Raw genomic sequence first — 13,478 nt, 5'->3', positions numbered from 1 at the left:
TATGATTCATCCATCTTGGGTAGCCCTGGATGGCATGGCTCATAGCTTCACTGAGTTTTGCAAGATGCTTCACCACAACAAGGCTTCCCATACGTAGAAAACTGCTAAATTCCTTAACTTATGTGGTTCTCTTTCATTAACGATAATCTTTTGATGTTCTACCTGTCCTTTGTTGCAAAACTTCTATATAACCTGACTCTTTCGTCCTCACCTCCTTGGAACAGTTCTCTCAGGGTTACCTGAGATGTTGTGTCCCATGCTTGACGTCCTAAAAATTCCCACCAAATAAAACGTGACTCTCAACTTTCAGGTTGTGAATATTTTTAACACACCTGAAAGACTCAAGGAGGACTCAGGGGGCCCCAGGACAAGGTGTCTCTCATCTCTTGATCCTGTTCTGTATGGTTCACTCTCAGGAAGTTTCTTTTTTTTTTTTTTTATGTGGACCATTTTTAAAGTCTTTATTAAATTTGTTACAATACTGCTTCTGTTTATTATGTTTGGGTTTTTTGGCCACAAGGTACATGGGATCTTAGCTCTCTAACCCAGGATGGAACCCGAACCCTTCCCTCCCCTGCCCACTCTCACCACTTTGGAAGGTGAAGTCTTAATCATTGGACTGCCAGGGAAGTCCCTCAGAAAGGTTCTTGTTAGGTAGGATGCCCTCAGCCTCCCAAGGCCAACCACCCACTATCATTTCTACCACTCCAGTGGAGAGAGGGTCCTCTTATTGCAGTGAAAAGGAAAAAAGAGGAATGAGCTTTCCTCTTTCTCTTTCCTGAGACCAAAGGAAATAAAGAGAACAGTGAGCACACGTCGGCCTGAACATTTCTAGTTTTGTTTTTTTTTTTACTTTAACTGCTCCTAACTCTGCATGCGTATAACTAAATTTGCTCTTCGGCCCTCTAACTCTGCAGGAGCTGCACTTCACACTTAATTTTCCTTTGACTCTATGCTAAATACACCCTGTGTCAGGTGTTTACCCTTCAACCCCCGTCCTCTTACAGTTACATATCAGAAAGAAGGCCACAGCGCCACCGAACTGCCAGACTCAATTTCTGGGTTACTGACAGCCAGTCTACGACTGTCTCTGAAACAATGCAAGAGGAAGAAATCAAGATCCTATCACCTTTGCACCTCATCACCGACTCCTGACTGTGAGCCGTCACTTCATATAAGTGCCTAGACTCCTCACGGAGAGGGGACATAGTTCTTGAGGCACGAGCCTACTGTGTTCCCCTCTGCGCCAGCTGAGAATAAAAGCCACCTTTCTATTTCTTCCAAACGCTGTCTCCATGCTCCATATTTTTTAATTTGACTTTGCTGGGCAGAGAAAGCGAAGATTTTAGCCAGCAGCACTCTTTCCTAAGAAACCAGCGGAAGCCCTAGGACTGACTTTCCTTGGCTGGCTTGGGGCACGTGCACATCCCCAAGCCAATCGCTGTGTCTTAGGGACTGAAGAGGGTAAAGGGCCCAGCTGGGTCAGGTCTACACCCCGGGGGAGCCAGGCAGCCTCACCTGAGTCACCACTGACTATGAGAGGGACAACAGTTGCTACAGCCAGAAGGGGTCTCCAGCATTGGCAGAGAAGACACACAGATACCCCTTCATCATGTCACCAGCTCCTGCCCCCATTCCTCATCTGTTAAATGGAGATGATGCTGCCTACTCCAGCTGTGTCTGAGTCTTTGCAACCCCATGCACTATACAGTTCATGGAATTCTCCAGGCCAGAATACTAGACTGGGTAGCCTTTCCCTCCTCCAGGGGATCTTCCCAACCCAGGGATTGAATCCAGGTCTCCCACATTGCAGGTGGATTCTTTACCAGCTGAGCCACAAGGGAGCCCTAAAGAGTCAACAGGATCTCCCAAGTCCTGGCACTTGGCAATATGATAAGTGTAACTGTTCTCACCGCCACTCTTTCTAATGGTTCTATTTCTGTTCATTTTCATTAAGACAGAGCTTGGGCTTCAGACAGCCCTCGAGCCAGTGTGTGTGCTGTAGTACAACTACTTCATGTCACCAACCCTTCCTTTTAAAATAAATTTTGGCTTCACCTTGTGGCATGCAAGATCTTAGTTTCCCAACCAGGGATCAAACGCATGCCCCCCCTGCATTGGGAGCACAGAATCTTAACCACTGGACTACCAGGGAAGTCCCACCACACTTCCTGCTCCTGCTCAGTAGTACCAGGCAGCCCTGGAACTGGCAAAACTCCCCAAAGTGCTGGGCTTCCCCCGTGTCACTAGTGATAAAAGACCCACCTGCCAATGTGGGAGACATAAGAGACATGCATTCCGTCACTGGGTGGGGAAGATGCCCTGGAGGACAGCATAGCAACCCACTCCAGTATTCTTGCCTGGAGAATCTCATGGACAGAGAAGCCTGGTGGGCTACAGTCCATAGGGTCACAAAGAGTTGGACATGACTGAAGTGACTTAGAACATAGGCACACACCCAGAAATGCTACACAGCGATTGGTCAGGCCATCTCTTGTTATTTACTCACTAAGTCCTGTCCAATTCTTTGCAACCCTATGGACTGTTAGCTCGCCAGGCTCCTCTGTCCATGGGATTTCCCAGGCAAGACTACTGGAGTGGGTTGCCATTTCCTTCTCCAGGGGATCTTCCCCAACCCAGGGACGGAACCTGAATCTCCTGCATTGGCAGGCAGATTCTTTATCACTGAGCTACCTGGGAAGTCCCAGGCCATCTCTAGATAGTTGCAAAATGTTTTCAGTGGAGCCAGCAGTGGTTGTGAGTTAACACATCTGTGTGTGGTCAAGACACTGTCTTTTTGAGAAAAAAAAAAAAGATTTCAAACATCTGAAAACACGCATTTTCTTGTGATATGAATACCTCTAGTCAAGAAATTTAGTAGCTCAATTCATTTGTCCCCATGGAGAATTCTGATATTTCCTGGCTTCTGATAACACAGCTTGAGGAATTTTTAGTGTTTTGTTTTTCTGACCAAGGTCAGAAGTCATGCAAGAGGCCAAGAGCTCAATATTTATAGTAGGGATAGAATCCTGTGAAGCAGATCTAGAATATTGGCCTTGGAAGCAGCCTGCTTTTGTGTAAATCCCAACAAGCGTTTCTTTCACGCAGTTTCCCCATCTGTAAAATGGAACTTGGAATTTAGCTGTGACACTTCAATGAAGAAACTGGGTCTCAGGCAAGCAGGCCAGCGCTCAGGGCAGTGCTCTTTCCCCAGCGTGGGGATGACCTGAAGCAGTAGTTCCGGCCCTTGGTGGGGATGTGCCCTGGGGCCTTCGCCTCCTTTGTCTGCCCCTTTTGTTCACCATCTGTCTGGCCAGGGTGCCGCCTGCCGGCTGGACCCCACCGACTCCCCTCCCCCAACCTGGGGCTGCCCCGGGGCCTCCCTCAGAACAATGCAGGACGCCATCGGGGTGGCCTGGGTCAGGTCTCTGCTTTGCATCCGCCTGGAAACCCCTCTCCCTCCCAGCCAAGCCCAGATGGGCCCTTGGCCGAGGCCCTTGCAGGGGACATCAAAGGGAGGCTTTGTGGACAGGAATGTGAGTTACAGAAGACAGGGATGGACACGGACAGCTCGGCTTTCCAGATGCCTCCTAGCTCACCCCAGGCCTTGGTCTCCTCCGCAAGGATAGTTCTGAGCTTTTGTGGGAACCAGGCAGGTCTGGAGGCCCAAGTTTGTTTGGATTTACAAGAGCTTTATCTAAAGTTAATTCTGTCTCCTGGGAACTAGTCTTGCTGTCTTTGGGGGTACCAACATATTCAGTGTGTTCAGGTGGCATTCTTTAAGGAAATTCTCTTTCCTATCATTTGCTCATGATGACTGGATTTTTTATTTTCCAGCTGTATTAAAATATTGGCATATGTCATGTCATGAGTAAGTTTAAGGTATACAATGTGATGGTTTGATATACTCATATATTGCAAAATGATTACCGCAAAAAGTTTAGTCAGTACTTTCATTCTCTCCCATAGTTCCTTTTGTGTGTGTGTGTAATATTTAAGATCTATTCTCTTAACAACTGTCCAGGACAGCGGCCGGATCCCCGCTGCTCACCATGCGCCGGGCGGCCTGCGCCCCTCGCCGGCGCCCGCGGGCGTCCCTGTGCGGACCCCTCGGCCGGTCCTAGCCCCACGGAGGGGGGTTAGGCTTCAGCTCCCTGGCCGACCCCGTGGCCGCCCTCCGAGGAACCGCGCTCCCCGCAGGGGCGAGCCCTCGCCTGTGTCGCGGCGCCGGCAGAAGACTCATCTTTGAAAATATGTATTTGGAAGATAGTCGCGTTCTATTGAATACCTTGTGCCGGTGCTGCCATAGAAAGATCTGGTTACACTCTGGGGAGGTCGGCTGCGGCGGCAGGACTGATGCATCTCGGCCCTGAGATGAGTGTGCTGCCTGACATGAATAGATACACAACCATCAAGCAACTCGGGGATGGAACCTGCTGGGAAGAAGCATCGAGTTCCGTCCTGCTGGGAAGAAGCATCGAGTCTGGGGAACTCGATGAAAATGAAAAATGAAAAGAAAGTTTTATTCCTGGGAAGAATGCATGAACCTTTGGGAGGTCAAGTCTTTAAAGAAGCTCAACCATGCCAATGTAGTAAAATTAAAAGAAGTTATCAGGGAAAATGATCATCTTTATTTTATCTTTGAGTACATGAAGGAGAATCTTTACCAGCTCATTAAAGAAAGGTACAGGGTGGTCATCATATTCTTAGAAATAAATGTTGCAACACGCAAAAAAAAAAAAAAAAAACCAAACAACTGTCCATTGTACAATTCACTATTGGTAATCTTGCTGGCCAAAATCTTGGCCTTTTTTTGCCCACCGAAGTTGATGAAAAATACAGAGACAGAGTTTGGAGAAAATAGAAAAGTGGTTTTTATTCTCAGCCGGTGGAAAGGAGAACACGGTAAGCTCACGCCTCAAGAACTGTGCTCCGTCTCTATGAGGAATCTAGGGGCTTATATAAAGCAGGGCTGACAGTCAAGAGTCAGTGATGAGGAACAAAGGTGACGGGATCTTGATGTCTTTCTCTTGCCTTGTTTCAAAGATAATCATAGGCTGCTGTCAGTAACCCAGTACTTGAGTCTGGTAGTTCAGCGGCTCAGTGGCCTTCTTTCTGATATATAACTACAAGGGAAAGGGTGTTACAAGGGTAAACGGCAGATAGGGACAGTATCTACCATAGAGTCAAAGGAGAAAATGGGAATTGTAGCTCCTGCAGAGTTAGGGGGCAGAAAAGCAAACTTAGTTATAGACATGCAGAGTTAGGAGCAGTTGAAGTAAAAACAACCAAGGAATGTTAAGGGGCCTGCTCACTGTTTTCTTTATGCTCTTTGTTCTCAGGAAAGGGAAAGAGAAAAACTAATTGCTTTTTTTTCCCTTTTCACTGCAACAAAAACTAGTCACCATTCTGTACTCTAGATTCCCACAACTCATTTATCTTATAGCTGGAAGTTTGTACCCTTTGACAAACATCTCCCCATTACCTTCACCCTCCAGGTAATCACCATCTTACTTGCTGACTGAAAAGTTACCTGCAACCTAAAGGTTAAGAGTTGTATTTTATTTGGTGCAAATTGGGGGACCTCAAGCCTGGGATCTCAAGTAACCCTGACAGAACTGCTCTGAGCAGGCAAGGGTTATATAGAAGCCAGGTTATATAGAAGTTTTGCAACAAATTGCAGGTAGTCTGAACATCAGAAGATTATTGCTAAATGAAAGAAAACCAGATATCCTAAGTTAAAGAATTTAGCATTTTCTAGACAACACTTTGCCGACAAAGGTCCATCTAGTAGTCAAAGTTTTGGTTTTTCCAGTGGTCATGTATGACTGTGAGAGTTGGACTATAAAGAAAGCTGAGTGCTGAAGAACTGATGCTTTTGGACGGTGGTGTTGGAGAAGACTCTTGAGAGTCCCTTGGACTTCAAGGAGATCAAACCAGTCCCTCCTAAAGGAAATCAATCCTGAATATTCACTGGAAGGACTGATGCTGAAGCTGAAACTCCAGTACTTTGGCCACCTGATGCGAAGAACTGACACATTGGAAAAGACTCTGATGCTGAGAAAGATTGAAGGCAAGAGGAGAAGGGGACAACAGAGGACGAGATGGTTGGATGGCATCACCGGCTCGATGGACATGACTTTGAGCAAGCTCCAGGAGCTGCTGATGGATATGGTAGCCTGGTGTGCTGCATCCCATTGGGTTGCCACCAGTCAGACACAACTGAGCGACAGAACTGAACTATGTAAGGGAAGATGCAAGAATGTAGGCTCACTGAAATCATTCCTTTCATATGCACCTCAGCTATCTGGGGCCAGTATCCTGTGTTCTCACATCCCGAGTTTCCTTTCCTTAAGGCTCACCACAGGGAGCGGCTGTAGTCTGATGGCTGCTAGATGGCAGGTATTCTTTCCTTCCTGAGTTCCCTCAGGGCTTACCAGCTCACCGTGGTGGCAGCAATCACTGATAACTGTGACATCCTTGTTTACTAATATGGCAGGAAATACTCCATTTATCATACTCTCTATTTCTTCAAGTTCAGCTTTAGAAAGATTCTACACATAAGTAACACACAGTTTTGTCTTAATCTGGCCGACTTACTTCACTTAACCTAATGCCTTCAAGATCCATCGATTTTGCTGCAAATGGCATGATTATCTTATTTTTATGACTCAATAATATTCCATTTTCTTAGCTTGTTCCTATTTCTCAGTTATTGTAAATAATGTTGTAGTGACCCTGGGGGTACAGCTGTCTCAACGAGGTAGTTATTTTCCTTTGAATGAATACCTGGAACAGGAGAGAAGGGGGCAGGGCACAACTTGGAAAGAATGCCGTAGCCCAATCAGTTCAGTTGCTCAATTGTGTCCGACTCCTTGAGACCCCATGGACTGCAGCACACCAGGTTTTCTTGTCCATCACCAACTCCCAGAACTTGCTCAAACTCATGTCCATCCAGTCGTTGATGCCATCCAACCATCTCATCCTCTGTTGTCCCCTTCTCCTCCTGCCTTCAATCTTTCCCTGCATCAGGGTCTTTTCCAGTGAGTCGGTTCTTTCCATCAGGTGGCCCAAGTATTGGAGTTTCAGCTTCAACATCAGTCTTTCCAATGAATATTCAGGATTGATTTCCTTTAGGATGGACTGATTTGATCTCTTTGAAGTCCAAGGGACTCTCAAGAGTCTTCTCCAACACCACAGTTCAAAAGCATCAATTCTTTGGCACTAAGCTTTCTTTATGGTCCAATTCTCACATCCATACATGACTACGGGAAAAACTATAGCATTGACGAGACGGACCTTTGTCAGCAAAGTAATGTTTCTGCTTTTTAATATGCTGTCTAGGTTGGTCATAGCTTTTTTTCCAAGGAGCCAGCATCTTTTAACTGCATGGCTGAAGTTACCATCTGCAGTGATTTTGGAGCCCCCAAAAATAAAGTCTGCCACTGTTTCCACTGTTTCCCCATCTATTTACCATGAACTGATGGGACCAGATGCCACAATCTTAGTTTTCTGAATGTTGAGTTTTAAGCCAACTTTTTCACTCTCCTCTTTCACTTTCATCAAGAGGCTCTTTAGTTCCTCTTCATTTTTTGCCATAAGGGTGGTGCCATCTGCATATCTGAAGCTATTGATATTTCTCCTGGTAATCTTGATTCCAGCTTATGCTTCATCCAGCCAGGCATTTTGCATGATGTACTCTGCATATAAGCTACATAAGCAGGGTGACCATGTACAGCCTTGATGAACTCCTTTCCCAATTTGAAACCTATCTGTTGTTGTTCCCTGTCCAGTTCTAACTGTTGCTCCTTGACCTGCATACAGATTTCTCAGGAGGCAGGTAAGGTGGTCTGGGTAGTCCCATCTCTTGAAGAATTTTCCAGTTTGTTGTGATCCACACAGTCAAAGGCTTTGGTGTAGTCAATAAAGCAGAAGTAGATGTTTTCCTGGCATTCTCTTGCTTTTTTCTGATCCAGTGGTTGTTGGCAATTTGATATCTGGTTCCTCTGCCTTTTCTAAACCCAGCTTGAACATCTGGAAGTTCTCAGTCCCCATACTGTTGAAGCCTGACTTGGAGAATTTTGAGCATTACTTTGCTAACATGTGAGATGAGTGCAATTGTGTGGTAGTGTGAGGATTCTTTGGCATTGCCTTTCTTTGGGATTGAAATGAAAACTGACCTTTTCCAGTCCTGTGGCCAAGTTTTGCTGCTGAGTTTTCCAAGTTTCCTGGCATGTTGAGTGCAACAAAGGACACAACATAAGCTGAGTAGGATCAAATGGGTCCAAATGGGTTAGAGTCCCACACTGGATTTTGGCCAGGTTTGAATCCCAGCCTTCTTACCTATCACTTTGGCTCTCGTTGAATTTTTTCTGTGAGGAGACATCAAGAACCTGAGCTTCATTTGGTCCTAAAACCAGATCTGTGACCTCAGTGGGAAACCATGGGTTTCACTGGGTTCAAGTCCCAGCCACGTGGCTTAGGGTCCCAAGCAGAATTTTGGTTCAGTTCAAGTCCCAACACATCTGTTCAAGTTCCAATCTGAGGTAAACGGTTTCAGCTTAAAGTGCTTCATCATCAAGAAGATGCATAGGAAGGCTAAGGAAGCAGTTACAACAGTTCCACATCAAGGTGATGGCTACATGGGGATTCCAGCCCACATTGATTAAACAAAGAGCTGCCCTGCCCCTGGGGCCCCTAAATCAGGTATCCAGAGATTTTTACTCTCTGATAGGTAGGGTCCATGCTTCTACTCAGCCTTGAAGCAGTTACAGAAGATGGACCATTGCCCTTCTGCTTCCCTTAATATGGGAGTAAAATCTCTGAGAGAGAAATGAAACAGGAGGGAAGTGGGCAGGGCACAACTTTTGATAGAATGACATGGCCCAAGGACACAACATAAACTGATTAGAATCAAATGGTCCAAGAAGGCTGAAAAGTTAACTTCAACTAGACCTTGGTCCTTCATCAGCAATCTAAATGACATACCTAGAGGCTCCATATGAGTTCCAAAACACTGTTAAAAGACCAAGGAGTGTACGGTGGCCCAGTTCCTAGAAATCTCCACGCCTTCCCCAAAATAGGTGGAACAATCTTCCCATTCATTAGCCTATGAAATTGTTGTTGTTGTTCAGTTACTCAGACAGGTCAGACTCTTTGCAACACATGGACTGCTGCATGCCAGGCTTCCCTGTCCTTCACCATCTCCCAGAGTTTACTCAAACTTATGTCCACTGAGTCGGCGATGCCATCCAACCATCTCATCCTCTATCACCCTCTTCTCTTCCTGCCCTCAATCTTTACTAACATCAAGATCTTTTTAAATGAGTTGGCTCTTCCCATCAGGTGGCCAAGGTATTGGAGCTTCAGCTTTAGCATCAGTCCTTCCAATAAATATTCAGGATTGATTTCCTTTAGGGTTGTTTGGTTTGATCTCCCTGCTGTCCAAGGGACTGTCAAGAGTCTTCTCCAATACTGAAACCATTTACCTCAGATTGGGATTTGAATCCATGTTCTGGGACTCAAACTCAGCCAAAACCCATAGTACCTGGTTTCAGGACTTAATGAAGCCCAGGTTCTTGATGTCTCATCACAGAAAGAATTCAGAGAGACACAAAGTGATAATTAAGAAGTGGATTTAGTATGGGCCATACTTCCCTGATTACTTCCCTGGTGGCTCAGATGGTTAAGCATCTGTCTATAATGTGGGAGACTCGGGTTCCATCCCTGGGTGGGGAAGATCCCCTGGAGAAGGAAATGGCAATCCACTCCAGTACTATTGCCTGGAAAATCCCATGGACAGAGGAGCCTGGTAGGCTACAGTCCATGGGGTCTCAAAAAGTCGGACATGACTGAGCAACTTCACTTCACTTAGTATGGGCCATACAGAGGGGTGAGTACTGCCATGAAATGTGGCATGGTTAGTTTTTATAGGCTGGGTAATTTCATATGTTAATGAGTGGGATTGGTCATGGGGTTGCTCCTCCCCACCGCCGCCCTTGGCTTCGGGCTTCGGGGCAAGGGGTAGCTCCTCTATGACCTAAATCAAATCCCTTATGATTATACAATGGAAGTGAGAAATAGATTTAAGGGCCTAGATCTGATAGATAGAGTGCCTGATGAACTATGGAATGAGGTTCGTGACATTGTACAGGAGACAGGGATCAAGACCATTCCCAGGGAAAAGAAATGCAAAAAAGCAAAATGGCTGTCTGGGGAGGCCTTACAAATAGCTGTGAAAAGAAGAGAAGTGAAAAGCAAAGGAGAAAAGGAAAGATATTAACATCTGAATGCAGAGTTCCAAAGAATAGCAAGAAGAGATAAGAAAGCCTTCCTCAGTGATCAATGCAAAGAAATAGAAGAAAACAACAGAATGGGAAAGACTAGAGATCTCTTCAAGAGAATTAGAGATACCAAGGGAATATTTCATGCAAAGATGGGCTCGATAAAGGACAGAAATGGTATGGACCTAACAGAAGCAGAAGATATTAAGAAGAGATGGCAAGAATACACAGAAGAACTGTACAAAAAAGATCTTCACGACCCAGATAATCACGATGGTGTGATCACTGGCCTAGAGGCAGACATCCTGGAATGTGAAGTCAAGTGGGCCTTAGAAAGCATCACTACAAACAAAGCTAGTGGAGGTGATGGAATTCCAGTTGAGCTATTTCAAATCCTGGAAGATGATGCTGTGAAAGTGCCACACTCAATATGCCAGCAAATTTGGAAAACTCAGCAGTGGCCACAGGACTGGAAAAGGTCAGTTTTCATTCCAATCCCAAAAAAAGGCAATGCCAAAGAATGCTCACACTACCACACAATTGCACTCATCTCACATGCTAGTAAAGTAATGCTCAAAATTCTCCAAGCCAGGCTTCAGCAATATGTGAACCATGAACTTCATGATGTTCAAGCTGGTTTTAGAAAAGGCAGAGGAACCAGAGATTATTGCCAACATCTGCTGGATCATGGAAAAAGCAAGAGAGTTCCAGAAAAACATCTATTTCTGCTTTATTGACTATGCCAAAGCCTATGACTGTGTGGATCACAATAAACTGTGGAAAATTCTGAAAGAGATGGGAATACCAGAACACCTGATCTGCCTCTTGAGAAATTTGTATGCAGGTCAGGAAGCAACAGTTAGAACTGGACATGGAACAACAGACTGGTTCCAAATAGGAAAAGGAGTACGTCAAGGCTGTAGATTGTCACCCTGTTTATTTAACTTATATGCAGAGTACATCATGAGAAACGCTGGACTGGAAGAAACACAAGCTGAATCAAGATTTCCAGGAGAAATATCAATAACCTCAGAAGGCAGCGGCATCCCACTCCAGTACTCTTGCCTGGAAAATCCCATGGGCGGGAGAGCCTGGTGGGCTGCAGTCCATGGGATTGCACAGAGTCGAACATGACTGAAGCGACTTAGCAGCAGCAGCAGCAGATATGCAGATGATACCACCCTTATGGCAGAAAGTGAAGAGGAACTCAAAAGCCTCTTGATGAAAGTGAAAGTGGAGAGTGAAAAAGTTGGCTTAAAGCTCAACATTCAGAAAACAAAGATCATGGCATCTGGTCCCACCACTTCATGGCAAATAGATGGGCAAACAGTGGAAACAGTGGCTGACTTTATTTTTCTGGGCTCCAAAATCACTGCAGATGGTGACTGCAGCCATGAAATTAAAAGACACTTACTCCTTGGAAGGAAAGTTATGACCAACCTAGATAGCATATTCAAAAGCAGAAACCTTACTTTGCCAACAAAGTCTGTCTAGTCAAGGCTATGGTTTTTCCAGTGGTCATGTATGGATGTGAGAGTTGGACTGTGAAGAAGGCTGAGCGCTGAAGAATTGATGCTTTTTAACTGTGGTGTTGGAGAAGACTCTTGAGAGTCCCTTGCACTGCAAGGAGATCCAACCAGTCCATTCTGAAGCAGATCAGCCCTGGGATTTCTTTGGAAGGAATGATGCTAAAGCTGAAACTCCAGTACTTTGGCCACCTCATGCGAAGAGTTGACTCATTGGAAAAGACTCTGATGCTGGGAGGGATTGGGGACAGGAGGCGAAGGGGACGACGGAGGATGAGATGGCTGGATGGCATCACTGACTTGATGGACATGAGTCTGAGTGAACTCTGGGAGTCGGTGATGGACAGGGAGGCCTGGCGTGCTGCGATTCATGGTGTCACAAAGAGTAGGACATGACTGAGGGACTGATCTGATCTGATCTGAATGAGTGGGAGGATTTTTCCATCTATTTTTGGAGAGGGGGTGGAGATTTCCAGGAACTGGGCCTCCACTCCCTCCTTGGTCTTTTGACAATGCCTTGGAACTGTCATGGCACCCCTGGGTGTGTCACTTAGCTTGCTGATTGATGATCAAGGTCTAGTCTTGTCCACCATCTTGGTCCCATTTGATTCTAATCATTGTGTCCTTGGGCTATGTCATTCTTTCAAAAGTTGTGCCCTGACCCTTTCCCTCCTGTTACAGTACTACACTTCGAAAGCATCAGTTCTTTGGTGCTCAGCCTTCATGGTCCATCTCACATCCATACACAACTACTGGAAAAACCATAGCTTTGACTAGACAAACCTTTGTTGGCAAAGTGATATCTCTTCTTTTTAACACACTATCTAGGTTTGTCATAGCTTTCTTCCAAGGAAAAAGCATCTTTTAATTTCATGGTGGCAGTCACTTTCAGCAGTGATTTTGGAGCCTTTGAAATTACCCAGCTCATAAGAACTTACTATGTCACATTTTGGGGCACCACACTCATCCTCTGCAATGGCCCACATTCTATCTGAAGAGTGTGCTTCTCTCTGACTCTGAATAAATCCACTTCTTACCTATGACTTTGTTTCTCACTGATTTCTTTCTGCAATGAGACGTCAAGAACCTGAGCTTCATTAGGTTCTGAATCCAGGTCTGTGACCTCAGTGGGAAGACAGTGGGTTTTGGCCTGGTTTGAGTTCCAGCCACTGCGGTCAAGTCCCAATTTGAGGTAAACAGTTTCATACCAGAAGTGGAATTACTGGATCACATGGTAAATCTATTTTTAATTTTTTGAGGAACCTCCAAACTATTTTCCATAGTGGCTGTACCAATTTACATTCTTACCAACAGTGTATCAGGGCTCCCTTTACTTTGGTGGATTTTTTCCAAGTTAGACTCAAGCACAAGAGATCTTGTGAACAGAGGGAGGGACTGGAGAAAGGTAAGATGAAGAAAGAAGCAAACAGTTTCAAATAACTGGTGGAGGGGAAATAGTTCCATTTTAATTAATTAATTTATTTTTTTGGCCTCACTGTGCAGCATTGCAGACTCCCAGTTCCCTGACCATGGGCCAAACCCACATCCCCCCAAGACTGGACACGCAGAGCCTGAATGACTGGACCGCCAGGGAAACCCCTCTGTTTTTAATTATATACATAATATGAGGCTTTGAATGTTTAGATTTTAATATTTCAAATAAAACAAG

Source organism: Bos indicus, chromosome 1, assembly GCF_029378745.1.
Source record: "Bos indicus isolate NIAB-ARS_2022 breed Sahiwal x Tharparkar chromosome 1, NIAB-ARS_B.indTharparkar_mat_pri_1.0, whole genome shotgun sequence".
Classification (NCBI taxonomy): domain Eukaryota; kingdom Metazoa; phylum Chordata; class Mammalia; order Artiodactyla; family Bovidae; genus Bos; species Bos indicus.
This window is presented reverse-complemented; position numbering follows the sequence as displayed.